At 43.0% G+C, this 16,035-nt stretch overlaps 1 protein-coding gene and 1 non-coding gene across 2 annotated transcripts in view; one reads left to right on the top strand and one right to left on the bottom strand.

Annotated features, from left to right (window-relative positions):
- The window catches only part of LOC124550627 (venom serine protease Bi-VSP-like), a 185,413-nt gene that overhangs the window by 74,506 nt on the left and 94,872 nt on the right, over nt 1-16,035 (top strand). The window lies entirely within an intron of this gene.
- On the bottom strand, nt 6,034-6,108 carry Trnat-ugu. Its single transcript has one exon. It is a non-coding gene; the product is annotated as a tRNA-Thr (tRNA).

The following is a 16,035-nucleotide window of genomic DNA, read 5'->3' as shown; positions in this document are numbered from 1 at the left end:
CTTCTACTTTGAATTCTGATACTTATTTCCAACTATGTACAATCAATACTCTATGTTAAGTTCACAAATTTAGCGTATTTTACGCTCCTTCTAGTTTACTTGCATCGATGCGCTCCGTTTCTTAAAACTACGTATGCTTAACCTAATGATATACTCTTGAAATTAGTGTTCTTTCAGTATAGTCTGCGACTTGGGAATAAATATCTCTATTCGTTTTGTTTGTATAGTTGATTTACGTTGTAGTAATCAACTGATGGGTACAAAATAAATATTGAAATTAGTTGATGAAAGGAGAAAAAATAAAAATTCTGTAAATGAAGCATGGAAAAAGGAATACAAACGTCTCAAAAATGAAATCGACAGGAAGTGCAAAATGGCAAAGCAGGAATGGCTAGAGAACAAATGTAAGGATGTAGAGGCGTATGTCACTAGTGGTAAGATAGATACTGCCTACAGGAAAATTAAAGAGACTTTTGGAGTAAAGAGAACCACTTGTAGTACGAATATCAACAGCTCAGATGGAAACCCAGTTCTAAGCAAAGAAGGGAAAGCAGAAAGATGCAAGGAGTATATAGAGGGTCTATACAAGGGCGATGTACTTGAGGATAATATTATGGAAATGGAAGAGGATGTAGATGAAGATGAAGTGGGAGATGCGATACTGCGTGAAGAGTTTGACGGAGCACTGAAAGACCCGAGTCGAAACAAGGCCCCGGGAGTAGACAACATTTCATTAGGACTACTGACGGCCTTGGGAGAGCCACTCCTGAGAAAACTCTACCCTCTGGTAAGCAAGATGTTTGAGACAGGCGAAATACCCTCAGACTTCAAGAAGAATATAATAATTCCAATCCCAAAGAAAGCAGGTGTTGACAGATGCGAAAATTACCGAACTATCAGTTTAATAAGTAAGGGCTGCAAAATACTAACGCGAATTCTTTACAGACGAATGGAAAAACTGGTAGAAGCTGACCTCGGGGAAGATCAGTTTCGATTCCGTAGAAATATTGGAACACGTGAAGCAATACTGACCCTACGAAGTATCTTAGAAGCTACATTAAAGAAAGGCAAACCTACGTTTCTAGCATTTGTAGACTTAGAGAAAGCTTTTGACAATGTTGACTGGAAAACTCTCTTTCAAATTCTGAAGGTGGCAGATGTAAAATACAGGGAGTGAAACGCTATTTACAATTTGTACAGAAACCAGATGGCAGTTATAAGAGTCGAGGGACGTGAAAGGGAAGCAGTGGTTGGGAAGGGAGCGAGACAGGGTTTTAGCATCTCCCCAATGTTATTCAATCTGTATATTGAGCAAGCAGTAAAGGAAACAAAAGAAAAATTCGGAGTAGGTATTAAAATCCACGGAGAAGAAATACAAACTTAAAGGTTCACCGATGACATTGTAATTCTGTCAAAGACAGCAAAGGACTTGGAAGAGCAGTTGAACGGAATGGGCAGTGTCTTGAAAGGATTATATAAGATTAACATCAACAAAGGCAAAATGAGGATAATGGATTGTAGTCGAATTAACTCGGGTGATACTGAGGGAATTAGATCAGGAAATGAGACACTTAAAGTAGTAAAGGAGTTTTGCTATTTGGGGAACAAAATAACTGATGATGGTCGAAGTAGAGAGGATGTAAAATGTAGACTGGCAATGGCAAGGAAAGCGTTTCTGAAGAAGAGAAATTTGCTAACATCGAGTATAGATTTAAGTGTCAGGAAGTCGTTTTTGAAAGTATTTGTATGGAGTGTAGCCATGTATGGAAGTGAAACATGGACGATAAATAGTTTGGAGGAGAAGAGAATAGAAGCTTTTGAAATGTGTTGCTACAGAAGAATGCTGAAGATTAGATGGGTAGAACACTTAACTAATGAGGTATTGAATAGGATTGGGGAGAAGAGAAGTTTGTGGCACAACTTGACTAGAAGAAGGGATCGGTTGGTAGGACATGTTGTGAGGCATCAAGGGATCACCAATTTAGTGTTGGAGGGCAGCGTGGAGGGTAAAAATCGTAGAGGGAGACCAAGAGATGAATACACTAAGCAGATTCAGAAGGATGTAGGTTGTTTTGTCTATTCATTACAGTAATCTTTACGCCTCTGCACTTAACAAAATTAACATTTTCTCTGTTTCAATTTTACTTCCGCGCTATTTCGACCGCTACGGAATGCATGTACAGTCGTGGACAAAACGAGCGAGACCCCTCGCCTTTTCGTTATCCTGATCCGCAAAGCTTTAAAGTCTGCTACACAGCATTACAGGCAAGTCGACGAAGTGCTACCAACATACTACGCACAGACGTCGAGTTGAAAAAATATCCGAACTTTGTCAGACTGTTTTCAGTATGTGTAAGACTACATTAATGCGGATTAGTGTGTTAAACACAACACGTAAGTATAAGACATAAATGAAAGAAGAAACCCTAATTAGTATGAAGTGTACTAATAAAAATTAATTTCAGCTTATCGAGATAACATAACTGTTTTAGTAAGGCAAAGTACCCCAGATCGTCACGAATTAGCAAAATATTTCGGTCGCGAAACGGTCTGTGCCAACGTTCAGACCACTCATACTGGATTACCGTTGCTGACCTACCATGAAAGTGTGGAGATTTAACAATGCGTGAAGATTCATAACGAATTTCAGCTAAAAATCATTCAGTGCCACACTTAAGTGAATTCAGTTATTGACTGAAGCGGAAAAGTAGGCAGTAACAAGTTTGAAATTCTACAAGAGTTTCATATTGACATCCACAGGGCGCCAGTACAGAATAAAGGTAGCAATAAAACGTATTGGAGGCGCGAGAATTTCTTAAAATTGCTTTATTGATAGTCTATCTGCCTCCATCGAGATTAAAACCGAAAACAAACCAGACCTCACTTGCAGTAGCTAACACCTTTCACTACGCTAGCAGACAACCCAGACAAACAGCCCTCTATTATTACCCCAGGCATGAATAAGCCGGTAATTTCGCAATGAAAATGGCAAAATGATCTGCAGTTTCTGTTGCATAGAGCTTTCTGGACTCAAAAACATGAATTTTCTACCTTTTTGTCGCCGCTTACGTGACAATCATTCCGGATGTTTATCGAAATAACAAAATACTGTTATTAGCGAGTAAATTTAGTAGAATAATTCTGAACCACCCCAGGAAAAAACAGCGACATAGCTGCCAAACATATTCTACTAAGTTTCGAATTCTCCATTAGACTCGCCACAGCCAGAAACCGTTCATTAGCCGAAATGTTTCTTAAGCTAGCTAGCAATGGGAATGATCGAACTTCTAAAACGCGGTGGCATTAATACTGGGATCTGAATTACCAAGTGTATAGGCAAATGGATTTTATTTGCATTCCTGTAAACGTGATTTGCATCGAAAGCGTAGCTACGATTAATATCCTGATGTATCGACTGCAACTAGAATATTTCCAGTAAAGAGTAGGGGGAATTATTTATGCGGCCCTCATCTTCAGTACTTGTCGTAGCTGTTTTCGTTGTTAGGATTTCGTCACTTAAATCGGTATAAAGGGAACCCCACTAATGTCACTTTCTTGACCGGCTATCTGTCTACCCAACCCTTAAAACCCGTTTACCTCGAGTACGGGTAGACATAATAAGCCGAAATGTTTCGCACTTCCTGCAGTATACGGTCTCTTGGTGGTGTAAAAAAGTGAGCTTCTATGTCAACGCAATCTAAAGATATGGCCGTTTATGTCAAGAAAATTTACGCGAAAGGTCAAAAAATGGCTCTTCCAACCTGCGACTGAAGTAGCCGCGCGGTTCGTGACTGAAGCGCCTATAGCCGCTCTGCCACCGCACCCGGCGAAGCCCTTTTCACCTCATGTATAATGATAATATTTACTGTCTAGTGAGGATAAACTGTATTCGCCAGCAGCTCAGATCGTTTGAGCACGGAACTTTTACGAAGCTACATTGAAATTTTGTTCGAAGTCGTCTGCAATATACACTTCTAAACGCACTAGGAACGTCGTATGCGATATCCACTCCTAAAGGCGCTGGCAGATATGGCAGTACCGCAACAAGTAGTAATTAGTTTATTGTTATTGGTCCATGCATGACACTGTATTTCAGTATCAATTTAACGCACATAGGTGTTGTCTATGGCTGAAAATAATGAACAAAAAATAAATAAACAGCAAACAACTTCGATGTTCAAATCAAATGTAACTCACATGTAGCATATTACAACATAATTTCGTTGTTACACCTACATGACTACATCTACAGGATTTCTTTGCGTCCAGACTTACGTGCCTGGCAGAGGGATCAGCGAACCACCTTCGGACTGTTTCTCTACCGTCCCACTCTTTAACAGCGTGCGGGAAAAAGGACGACTTAAATCTTTTCTCACGAGCCCCGAATTACATTATTACTGTGGTCATTTCTTCCTGTGTAAGTTCCCGAGGGAATAATGTTTTGGCATTCAGAACACATGTTCGTGACTGAAATTTCGTGCCAAGATCTCGCGGCAAAGAAACTCGCTTATCAAATCTGGGACTCTCTCTCCCCTATTTCGTGACATTATAAATCGTGCTACCGTTCCTTGGACGTTTTTGGCGTGCACCATCAATCACGTCTGTCAAGGATCGCATACCGCGCGGGAATACTATAGCAGTGGACGGACAAACGTAGTGTAAGCAGTGTTTTCACTAGACCTGTTGCGTATTCTTTGCGTGCGGCCAATAAAACGCAGTCTTCCGTTTGCCTTCCCCACAAATGTATGTCAGAGTTCGTCCCAGTTTAAGTTTTACTGGGTACTGAGATAATTAGACAGTATTTCGACTTGTGTTTTGTCATGTAACCGAAAGTTTGTTATAATTACTGTACGCAGCTTTCGTGTTTAATGTATTCCTCATTCAACAGAGTACACTCCTCGTACACCACACGTAACTGTTTCAAAGTTTTAAATTGTTACTGCTGGCACCAAGTTGTAGTGGTCATCTAAACGTGCCGTTTTGAAACAAAGGAAAATATTATAGGGAAATTTGGCAACTAAGAAGCAGACTATCCAAATAAACAAGCATTTCCAGTTCAAGTCGTTGCAGTAGGTCTACTACACTGTTACGTAAATTAGGAACAAAATCCATTAGTAGATCGTTATCAGGAAAACCAGACCTCATACTGCAAACTGCCACTACTAGAACGAAAGTTTCCAAACGTGCAATCAGTAGTCGAGGAAAGTGGACGCCTTTTGTCTACTGAATCGCGACTCACGCCACTTACTAGAGGACCCGCCAAGTGTCATACCCCGATGTTGCTGAAGCTTCGCTCAGTGAAAGAGGGGACAAAAATAAGCGAACACATGTCTCAGCTAATCTGCAAACACTCGACCACTTCTGAGAAAACGACGGTCAAACTTTTCAATGCGCTGCTGCTATAGTGTAGATACCTTTTAGCAGCCGAGCCACCGCATCAGTTGAATCCTTACACGCTAAAAGGTCTGGTTTGTTTTCAGTTCTAATCTCGATGGAGGCAGATAGACTATCAATAAAGCAATTTTAAGAAATTCTCGCGCCGGCAATACGTTTTATTGCTACCTTTATTCTGTACCAGCGCCCTGTGGATGTCAATATGACACTCTTGTAGAATTTTATACCTGTTACTGCCTACTTTTCCGCTTCAGTCAGTAACTGAATTGACTTAAGTGTGGCACTGAATGATTTTTAGCTGAATTTCGTTATGAATCTGCACGCATTGTTAAATTTCCACACTTTCATGGTAGGTCAGCAACGGTAATCCAGTACGACTGTTCTGAACGTTGACACAGACCGTTTCGCGGCCAAATGCAGATAATATTTTGCTAATTCGTAACGGTCTGGGGCACTTTGCCTTACTAAAACAGTTATGTTATCTCGATAAGCTGAAATTAATTTTTATCAGTACAGTTCATACTGATTAGGGTTTCTTCTTTCATTTATATCTTATATTTACGTGAAATGATAATTAAATAGACACCCTAGCTGCAAACGGGCGTTGATGTACTTCATTGGGGACATGCTGAAGATGTGCGCCCCGACCGGGACTCGAACCCGGGATCTCCTGCTTACATGGCAGACGCTCTATCCATCTGAGCCACCGCGGGTACAGAGGATAGTGCGTCTGCAGGGACTTATCCCTTGCACGCTCCCCGTGAGATCCACATTCTCAACATGTCCACACCACTACATTCGTAGTGCGCCTGTTTGCAGCTAGGGTGTCTATTTAATTATCATTTCATTTCTAGCAAAGCTGCATGGTCATCCACGGTAACTGTTCTTTCGGGAACAGATACTACCGTCATATATAGTTATATTTACGTGTTGTTTTTAACACACTAATCAGCATTAATATAGTCTTACACATGATTGAAAATAGTCTGACAAAGTTTGGATATTTTTCAATTCGACGTCTGTGCGTAGTATGTTGGTAGCACTTCGTCGCCTTGGCTGTTATGCTGTGTAGCAGACTTTAAAGCTGTGTGGATCAGCATAACGAATAGGCGAGGGGTCTCGCTCGTTTTGTACACGACTGTACAGCTGTATGTAATTGTAATCCCAATTGTTTTTCACTCATTAGGCTTTTCGTACTGATAAAGAAATGTCATTCTCTCTACTTGATTTCAATCATGTTAACCTCTGAAGCTTTAGGTTCTGGATTTTAGGAAAAAGGTGTTTGCATTTTCTAGTAGGTCTACTAGGAACGCATTTTCTACATGCATTGCGCGGTCCTACCTTGTTGTTGTGTTGTAACTGGTACATCTTTCTATTGTACTTTTAGTACGCGGTATGTGCATCAACACAAAATGTTTTAGACCAGGGCTTAACAACTGGCCGGTTTTGAGCACGAATACTCGCGTCTGCTCGGGCACGTGCTCGCGAGCAGATGCAAGGTCACGGAGTAGGGAGGGAGGGGGAAATGCGCGCGCACGTTTGAATAGAGCCGCAGCTTGCCTATTGAAATCGCGATGACTATGTAACGTTTAAAGTATTACGATCAGCTCTAACAGTAACTTCGCTGGTTAAGAATCATGTCAAGTCGCCGTTGTGTAACCCCAACCATGCTTTCGCAGTTGGGAGGAATTGTATCTGTTTACAGAAAAAATGGTGTTGCAAAATGTTTAGTATGTCACAAAACGCTGAATTTTTTTAAGAAATTTAATTTGCAGCGACATTATATGTCGTACCACGCGAAAGACTACGGAAGTGGAAAATGTGATGGACCAGATCGTGCACAGGAACTTATTAAACTTAAAAGAAAGCTATCCGAAGAAGATCTGGACGACGAAGAAAAATAAACTGAGGCAGCTCTCAGAGCGAGTTACAAAATTTGGTTTGCTTTTAGCAAAATCCTTGCGCCCCTTCACTGATGGCGATTTAATAAAAGAATGTTTGGTAGTTGCAGTGGAACATTTGTGTCCATCTCAAGTTGATCAGTTTCGGATTGTGCCATTATCTAACATGATCATTATGTGTCGCATACAGGACATGGCAGACGACGTCCAGAGCCAACTTGCAAATATCTGTAAAGATTTTATGGCTTATTCGATAGCTCTGGACGAAAGTGTTGATATCACTGGAACAGCGCAACTTGCCATATTTATTAGAGGTGTTAATAGAGATCTTCAGGTGAGGGAGGAGCTCCTCGATGTCGTAGCCATGAAGAACACTACAACCGGAGGTGATATTTTAAGTAGTATTGAAGAAAGTGTTGAAAATATAGGATTGTCGTGGAATTCTTTAGTTTCAGTGTCTACAGACGGTGCACCAGCGATGACAGGGAAAAAATCAGGTTTCGTTGCGCTGTTAAAGGAGAAAATGCAAAACCTGACCGTGCCGAATGAAATATGGGACGTTTACTGTGTGATCCACCGGGAAAACTTATGTGCAAAGAGTATCACTCTAAAAAATTTAATGAGTGTTGTTCGTACAACCAATTATATAAGGAAGCATGGGCTACAACACAGGCAATTTAAAAGCTTTCTTGAGGATGTAGAAAGCCAGTGTGGCAGCCTGCCTTCTTACAGCGAGGTCCGCTGTCTTAGTCGTGGCGAATTATTAAATCAATTTTTTTGCCTATTAGATGAGATAAATATGTTCATGGAAATAAATAACATGTGTGTTCCTGAATTGAAAGAGCCTTCATGGAAATGTGATCTCGCATTCTTAGCAGATTTAACTAGCCATCTGAATGCTTTGAACATTTCACTACAAGGTAAAGATCTGCTAATTACTCATTTCATAGATCGAATACGAGCTTTTAAAATGAAATTGACACTTTGGGTGAGTCAGCTGGAAACAGGAAACCTAGCTCATTTTCCTAAATTATCATCCATGCAAGATGTTCACAAAGACTGTGAAAGTTATTCACATAGTTTAGTTAATCGGCGCTTTCAAGATCTGACAGCACTAGACAGTGATTTTGATCTGTTCTCTCCATATTCAGCGAATATTGAAGAGATTCGTCCTGAGCTGCAACTAGAAATTATTGACCTGCAGTGTGACAGAGAATACAGAGACAAATGTCAGAACAAGAAAAACATTTTGGAATTCTACAGACACTTTCCTCAGGATAGATTTCCTCGTTTGCACAAACTGGTGGCTACAATAATATCAATGTTCGGTTCCACGTATGTTTGTGAACAACTGTTCTCTGCAATGAAATGTAACAAGACGCGCCTGGGAAACGCATTGCCTGATCAAAATTTAAACTGCACGCTGCGCCTACGATGCACAAGAACAATTATTCCGAACATAGATGCAATTGTAAAGGGCAAAAAGTACAAGATAACCGAGAATCTCACACTTCAGTGACACCTTTTATTGTGTAATAGTTCACAAATTAATACGAATGTAGAGGTATACACTAAGCTAATAAAATTATGTGGCACGTGTACATTCTCCTATATTTGTTTCAATTGTCGCAGTAATAATTCGTGAGTGACATCCCTGCCGCGGATTTACATTGACTGGCGGCAGCTGTTGTGTGCCCCACGTGACTCTCCCCACTCTCCGCTCTGGTCCGGTAGTGGGGGTAGCGTGCTCGCGCTGCTCCGTGCTCGCGCCTTGCTGCTCACAGCTTGCTCCGCGAGCACGTATGTTGTGAAGCCCTGTTTTAGACACTCTGTGACCAAAATGGTACTGAAACAGAGGTTGACAGACTAAAGGCCGAAATACTAAATGTCTTTCTTCAAAGCTGTTTCACAGAGGATGGCTGCACTGTAGTTCCTTCTCTAGATTGTCGCACAGATGACAAAATGGTAGATATCGAAATAGACGACAGAGGGATAGAGAAACAATTAAAATCGCTCAAAAGAGGAAAGGCCGCTGGACTTGATGGGATACCAGTTCGATTTTACACAGAGAACGCGAAGGAATTTGCCCCCCTTCTTGCAGCGGGGTACCGTAGTGTAACACCTACAAAGCCTCTCGGTGTTAATAAACCAAAATAGCTCCCAAATTAGCTCCCATGCCCTCGAAATATAAATTCAGAAAATGTCCCAAGCCCCTCCACAAGTAGTAATTTACGAAATAGAAATAAGAGACAAATAGAGGAAAATCTATAGTAGAAAAATAATAGGAAAAGAAAAGAATTTTAATCATAAATTTTGGAAGCATGGGAGGGGGGAAAACGATAGAAATGGTTAAATTATTAGTTATTCTTATAGATGAGAAAATCAATATTATAGTCACAGAACGTAGGTCTTGAACACCAAAGATAGCGTTTACCAAAGTATAAATAGACATACAATGCAATTATGATACTCCAGTCTCTATCCTCTAGTCTGTTCGAAGTCAATTAGGGCGTACAGCTTTAGGAAGCGACAATAGGAGCTTTATTTAACCAGGGCGTGAGAATAAATCGCGACGACATTGTTTTCTGGGAAGCATTAATTTCAGATCAGAATTAGAACTTTTACATATTAGAGGAACGGGCAGGTGATCAATAATCTCTCTGACTTTAACGTCACTTCGTGTGAAGATTTAAATATTTCACGGAATTACCGATTTTTGAACAGATTCAGACTTTGTATTGTGATAGTGGAAAAGCTTTACTTCACGCGACTAGTAATCATAGTTCGTGACAGTTTATGGATATTAAACAGGAACAATCTTTTTATCGAAAGTGACAGAACATTGTTTAGTATCTCTGATATTGACGAGATTCCAGATTAGATACTTATTCAAAGAACCCCTTTGAATGCGATCGTGTGAATGAACTGATTTATTAATAATTATTGTCAAATAAAATAACGTGTTAATTTGAAACTGACTATTCGTCTTGAACTTTACTTCGATTTAGGTTCATAAATAATTAGGTTACGTGATTTTCACCAAGAATAAACTGCAGACTAGTAACTGAAACAAGTGAACGAGAATCTACTGGAAACACTAGTATTAATTTACTTATAGCTTTTTCCTACAGAACTGGGAAGACAATACGTGTAGTGACTCACTGGGGTTAATTTAAGAACTAGCCGGGATAAAACAAAACCCCTCAGTACCAGTCAATGTATAGATAAATTAACATTCCTACTTTCATGCAAGATACGGAAGTCGGGATAGAAAAAAAGGTCGCTACAGTAGGTCTCTAGAAGAGCGTAGCGTTCAAAAAGATTGGAAAAGGGCTCAGGTCATCCCCGTTTTCAAGAAGGGACGTCGAACAAATGTGCAGAACTATAGACCTATATCTCTAACGTCGATCAGTTGTAGAATTTTGGAACACGTATTATGTTCGAGTATGATGAATTTTCTGAAGACTAGAAATCTACTCTGTAGGAATCAGAATGGGTTTCAAAAAAGACGATCGTCTGAAACCCAGCTCGCGCTTTTCGTCCACGAGACTCAGAGGTTCCCAGGTAGATGCCGTTTTTCTTGACTTCCGCAAGGCGTTTGATACAGTTCCCCACAGTCGTTTAATGAACAAAGTAAGAGCGTATGGACTATCACACCAATTGTGTGATTGGATTGAAGAGTTCCTAGATAACAGGACGCAGCATGTCATTCTCAATGGAGAGAAGTCTTCCGAAGTAAGAGTGATTTCAGGTGTGCCGCAGGGGACTGTCGTAGGACTGTTGCTATTCACAATATACAGGGTTATTACAAATGATTGAAGCGATTTCACAGCTCTACAATAACTTTATTATTTGAGATGCTTTGCACACACATACAAAAACTCAAAAAGTTTTTTTAGGCGTTCACAAATGTTCGATATGTGCCCCTTTAGTGATTCGGCAGACATCAAGCCGATAATCAAGTTCCTCCCACACTCGGTGCAGCATGTCCCCATCAATGAGTTCGATGCGAGCTCGCAGTTCTGGCACGTTTCTTGGTAAAGGAGGTTTAAACACTGAATCTTTCACATAACCCCACAGCAAGAAATCTCATGGGGTTAAGTCGGGGGAGCGTGGAGGCCATGACATGAATTGCTGATCAAGATCTCCACCACGACCGATCCATCGGTTTTCCAATCTCCTGTTTAAGAAATGCCGAACATCATGGTGGAAGTGCGGTGGAGCACCATCCTGTTGAAAGACGAAGTCGGCGCTGTCGGTCTCCAGTTGTGGCATGAGCCAATTTTCCAGCATAGCCAGATACAAGTGTCCTGTAACGTTTTTTTCGAAAGGGGCCGTAAACTTTAAACCGTGAGATTGCACAAAACACGTTAACTTTTGGTGAATTGCGAATTTGCTGCACAAATGCGTGAGGATTCTCTACGGCCAAGATTCGCACATTGTGTCTGTTCACTTCACCATTAAGAAAAAATGTTGCTTCATCACTGAAAACAAGTCGCAATGAACGCATCCTCTTCCATGAGCTGTTGTAACCGCGCCGAAAATTCAAAGCGTTTGACTTAGTCATCGGGTGTCAGGGCTTGTAGCAATTGTAAACGGTAAGGCTTCTGCTTTAGCCTTTTCCGTAAGATTTTCCAAACCGTCGGCTGTGGTACGTTTAGCTCCCTGCTTGCTTTATTCGTCGACTTTGCGGGCTACGCGTGAAACTTGCCCGCACGCGTTCAACCGTTTCTTCGCTCACTGCAGGCCGACCCGTTGATTTCCCCTTACAGAGGCATCCAGAAGCTTTAAACTGCGCATACCATCGCCGAATGGAGTTAGCAGTTGGTGGATCTTTGTTGAACTTCGTCCTGAAGTGTCGTTGCACTGTTATGACTGTCTGATGTGAGTGCATTTCAAGCACGACATACGCTTTCTCGGCTCCTGTCGCCATTTTGTCTCACTGCGCTCTCGAGCGCTCTGGTGGCAGAAACCTGAAGTGCGGCTTCAGCCGAACAAAACTTTATGAGTTTTTCTACGTAACCGTAGTGTGGCGTGACCATATGTCAATGAATGGAGCTACAGTGAATTTATGAAATCACTTCAATCATTTGTAATAGCCCTGTATATAAAGAACCTTGTGGATAACATCGGAAGTTCAATGAGGCTTTTTGCGGATGATGCTGTGATATATCGAGAGGGTGTAACAATGGAAAAATGCACTGAACTGCAGGAGGATCTGAATCGTATTAACGCATGGTGTAGGGAATGGCAATTGAATCTCAATGTAGACAAGTGTAATGTGCGGCAAATACATAGAAAGAAAGATACTTTATCATTTAGCTACAACATAGCAGGTCAGCAACTGGAAGTAGTTAATTCCATAAATTATCTAGGAATAAGCATTAGGAGTGATTTAAAATGGAATGAGCATATAAAATTAATCGTCGGTAAAGCAGACGCCAGACTGAGATTCATTGGAAGAATCCTAAGGAAAGGCAATCCGAAAACAAAGGAAGTAGGTTACAGCACACCTGTTCGCCCACTGTTTGAATACTGCTCACCGGTGTGGGATCCGTACCAGATAGGGTTGATAGAAGAGATAGAGAAGATCCAACAGAGAGCAGCGCGCTTCGTTACGGGATCATTTAGTAATCGCAAAAGCGTTACGGAGATGATAGACACTCCAATGGAAGACTCTGCAAGTGAGACGCTCAGTAGCTCGGTACGGGCTTTTGTTGAAGTTTTGAGAACATTCCTTCACCGAAGAGTGAAACAGTATATTGCTCCCTCCTACGTATATCTCGCGAAGAGACCATAAGGATAAAATCAGAGAGATTAGAGCCCACACAGAGTCATACCGACAATCTTTCTTTCCACGAACAATATTAGACTGGAATAGAAGGGAGAACCGATAGAGGTACTCGAGGTACCCTGTGCCACACACCGTCAGGTGGCTTGCAGAGTACGGATGTAGATGTAGTTGTCCACTTTTGGTGTTGTTGTCTTCTTCCTTCTAATTTATTTATATTTTCTTTTTCTTTCAGTTAGTATTTTTTCAGTGTTACGTCAGCAACTCCGTGATGTCATCAGAGTACATGGAACATATAGAAATTATTAACATACATGTATATTCGTTGTCTGTAACAGTACTAGTACTCACAGTTCTGCCCACTAGGTATGATGCCTGTCACTTGTCGGCACTTTATAATATAATAAAAAATATATAACAAATGTTAAGATGTATGGAAATTGTTGTGGGTTGGCAGGAGAGCCAACACCCTATTAATAGAGGAAGCCGAAAGGCACGCGTTTTAACTCACGCAGGCTGGCGTGAGGTCTGGAACAGGACAAGGAAATTAGAATTTAGAAAAACGGACGTAGCTGGTGGAATACCTAACTTTAATCCATTAATGGTGAACGTCGGTCTGACGGTACATGAATCACAAGATCAATAGCAACTGGTAATGGCGCCTTGCTAGGTCGTAGGGAATGATGTAGCTGGAGGCTATGTTAAACTATAGTCTTGGCAAATGAGAGAGTATTTTGTCAGTGAACCATCGCTAGAAAAGTTGGTTGTACAACTGGGCGAGTGCTAGGAAGTCTCTCTAGACCTGCCGTGTGGCGGCGCTCGGTCTGCAATCACTGATAGTGGCGACACGCGGGTCCCACGTATACTAACGGACCGCGGCCGATTTCAAGGCTACCACCTAGCAAGTGTGGTGTCTGGCGGTGACACCACTTTCCTCCCCCGCAAATCGGCGTACGGTTGTGTTATAAGGCTTCCGCCTGCCGTGGGGAGGCCCCCTTGTTGACGTATGCGACGAGGTGGAGAGCCCAACAACAGGCGAGGCGGTGCCACCCGCACCCTGCCATTCGGACCGCGGGGAGCTAGGAAACGCCTGAAAACATGCTCCAGGGTGCACGCCAACATGCGGTGTTTGCGCCCGTAGAGAGACAGGAGGGACCCAAGGGTCGACCTCCATCGGGCCGGGGCACCCGACGGGCGAAGACGACATATGGTCCGGAGTGGGCAAGAAGTCCATGGCGGAGGACAACTGGTCACGGGAAGCGACCGGCTGCGCGTGACCCAGGGAGGCGCCTGGCGGTTCCAGCGACGCGTCCACTGCGGGCGTCGCCGGCGGGAGAACAGGCGGCGGCGGCGGTGGCGGCGGCGCGTCGCCATGGGGCAAAATGGAAGGCAGCGTCGGTAACACCTGGGGCTGAGGCGAGCCAGTAGATGGGTTCCCAGGGCGCCGACCGGACGGCACCGTCGCTGAAAGCAGACGGCGAGCGGCAGATCCCATGCGACGACAGAGGCGCAGCTGGTTGAGATGCCGGCGCACCTCACCAGAGGCTCCCAAAACCAGATACATAGCGCATCCGAGGCTGCGAAGAATGCGCCCTTCGAGCCAATGCCGTGAACCTCGATAGTGGCGATAGTGGATAACGTAGCCTGGAGCAAAAGCAGGTGTCTGCCGCTGCACAGGAACCTGATGCGGCGGATGTAGCAAAGACATCAAGGTTCGATGATGACGACCGTGGAGCAACTCAGCCGTCGAGCGACCATCTCGGGGCTGAGAGCGATACGAGAACATAAAGAGCAATAACGCGTCCTCCCGAGAATGCGACTCTTTTAACTTCAACATCTGTGACTTGAAAGTCCTGACCAATTCTTCAGCGGCACCGTTTGACTGTGGCGAAAACGGCGCGGACGTAAGATGTTGAATAACATTGGCCTTGCAGAATGACTGAAATTCTGCGGACATGAATTGTGGGCGATTGTCGGAAACAATAGTCTGTGGAAGACCTTCAATGCAAAAGATAGCAGATAACGCTTGGATGGTGGCAGATGACGTCGTGGAAGACATCCGGACAACAAAAGGAAAATTACTTAAGGAATCTACCACAACCAACCATCGAGCATTCCAGAATGGACCAGCAAAATCGATGTGTAAACGTTGCACAGGAAAAGTGGCTTTTGGCCATGCAAAAAATTTCCACGGTGGGGCGGGTTGTTGTTCGGCACACACCTTGCAAGAAGAGCACATATTCGTAATCGCGGCATCGATTCCGAACCAAGTACAGTGCTGACGAGCAAGTTGTTTCGTTCTCACTACACCCCAATGTCCTTGGTAGAGAGCTGTAAGACAGAGGACTGTAACGAACGTGGGACCACGACCCTGGACTGATCGTTATCAGAGCGCAACAGCAAAACACCACGTCGAACAAAAAGTCTCTCCTGGTGAGCAAAAAATCGGCGAACCAACGGATCTCTGATCCGTGACTTTGACAAGGGCCATTGCGTAGCAACAAAGCGCAGGACGGTAGCAAGGACAGGTTCGGCAGCTGTGGCAGTAGCTACACGACGAAAATCAATCGGAAACGATTCGACCACGTCATCGGTTTCCGCATCAATGAACATGCAAGCAGGTTCGGAGGGATGGAATACCCTATCCTCAGCAACAGGCAAACGGGACAACGCATCGGCGTTTCCGTGCTTAGCAGTGGACCGATACAAGATGTCGTAGCGGTTCTGCGAGAGGAAAATAGACCAGCGAATGAATTTCTGCGCTGTACGTGGAGGTAAAGGCGTGTTCGGATGAAAAAGCGATGTCAAAGGTTTGTGGTCTCTGATGATGGTAAAGTGACGACCATACAAGAAATCATGAAACAAATGTTCTTCTTTCATCTTTCCGGAGATCACAATATCGTCCAGATAGTTTGCTGCAGTAGGGACCGACGCACAAACAGTTTGTAG

Source organism: Schistocerca americana, chromosome 9 (genome assembly GCF_021461395.2).
Source record: "Schistocerca americana isolate TAMUIC-IGC-003095 chromosome 9, iqSchAmer2.1, whole genome shotgun sequence".
NCBI lineage: Eukaryota > Metazoa > Arthropoda > Insecta > Orthoptera > Acrididae > Schistocerca > Schistocerca americana.
The sequence above is the reverse complement of the archived record's forward strand: the minus strand, read 5'-3'. Positions and strand labels throughout refer to the sequence as shown.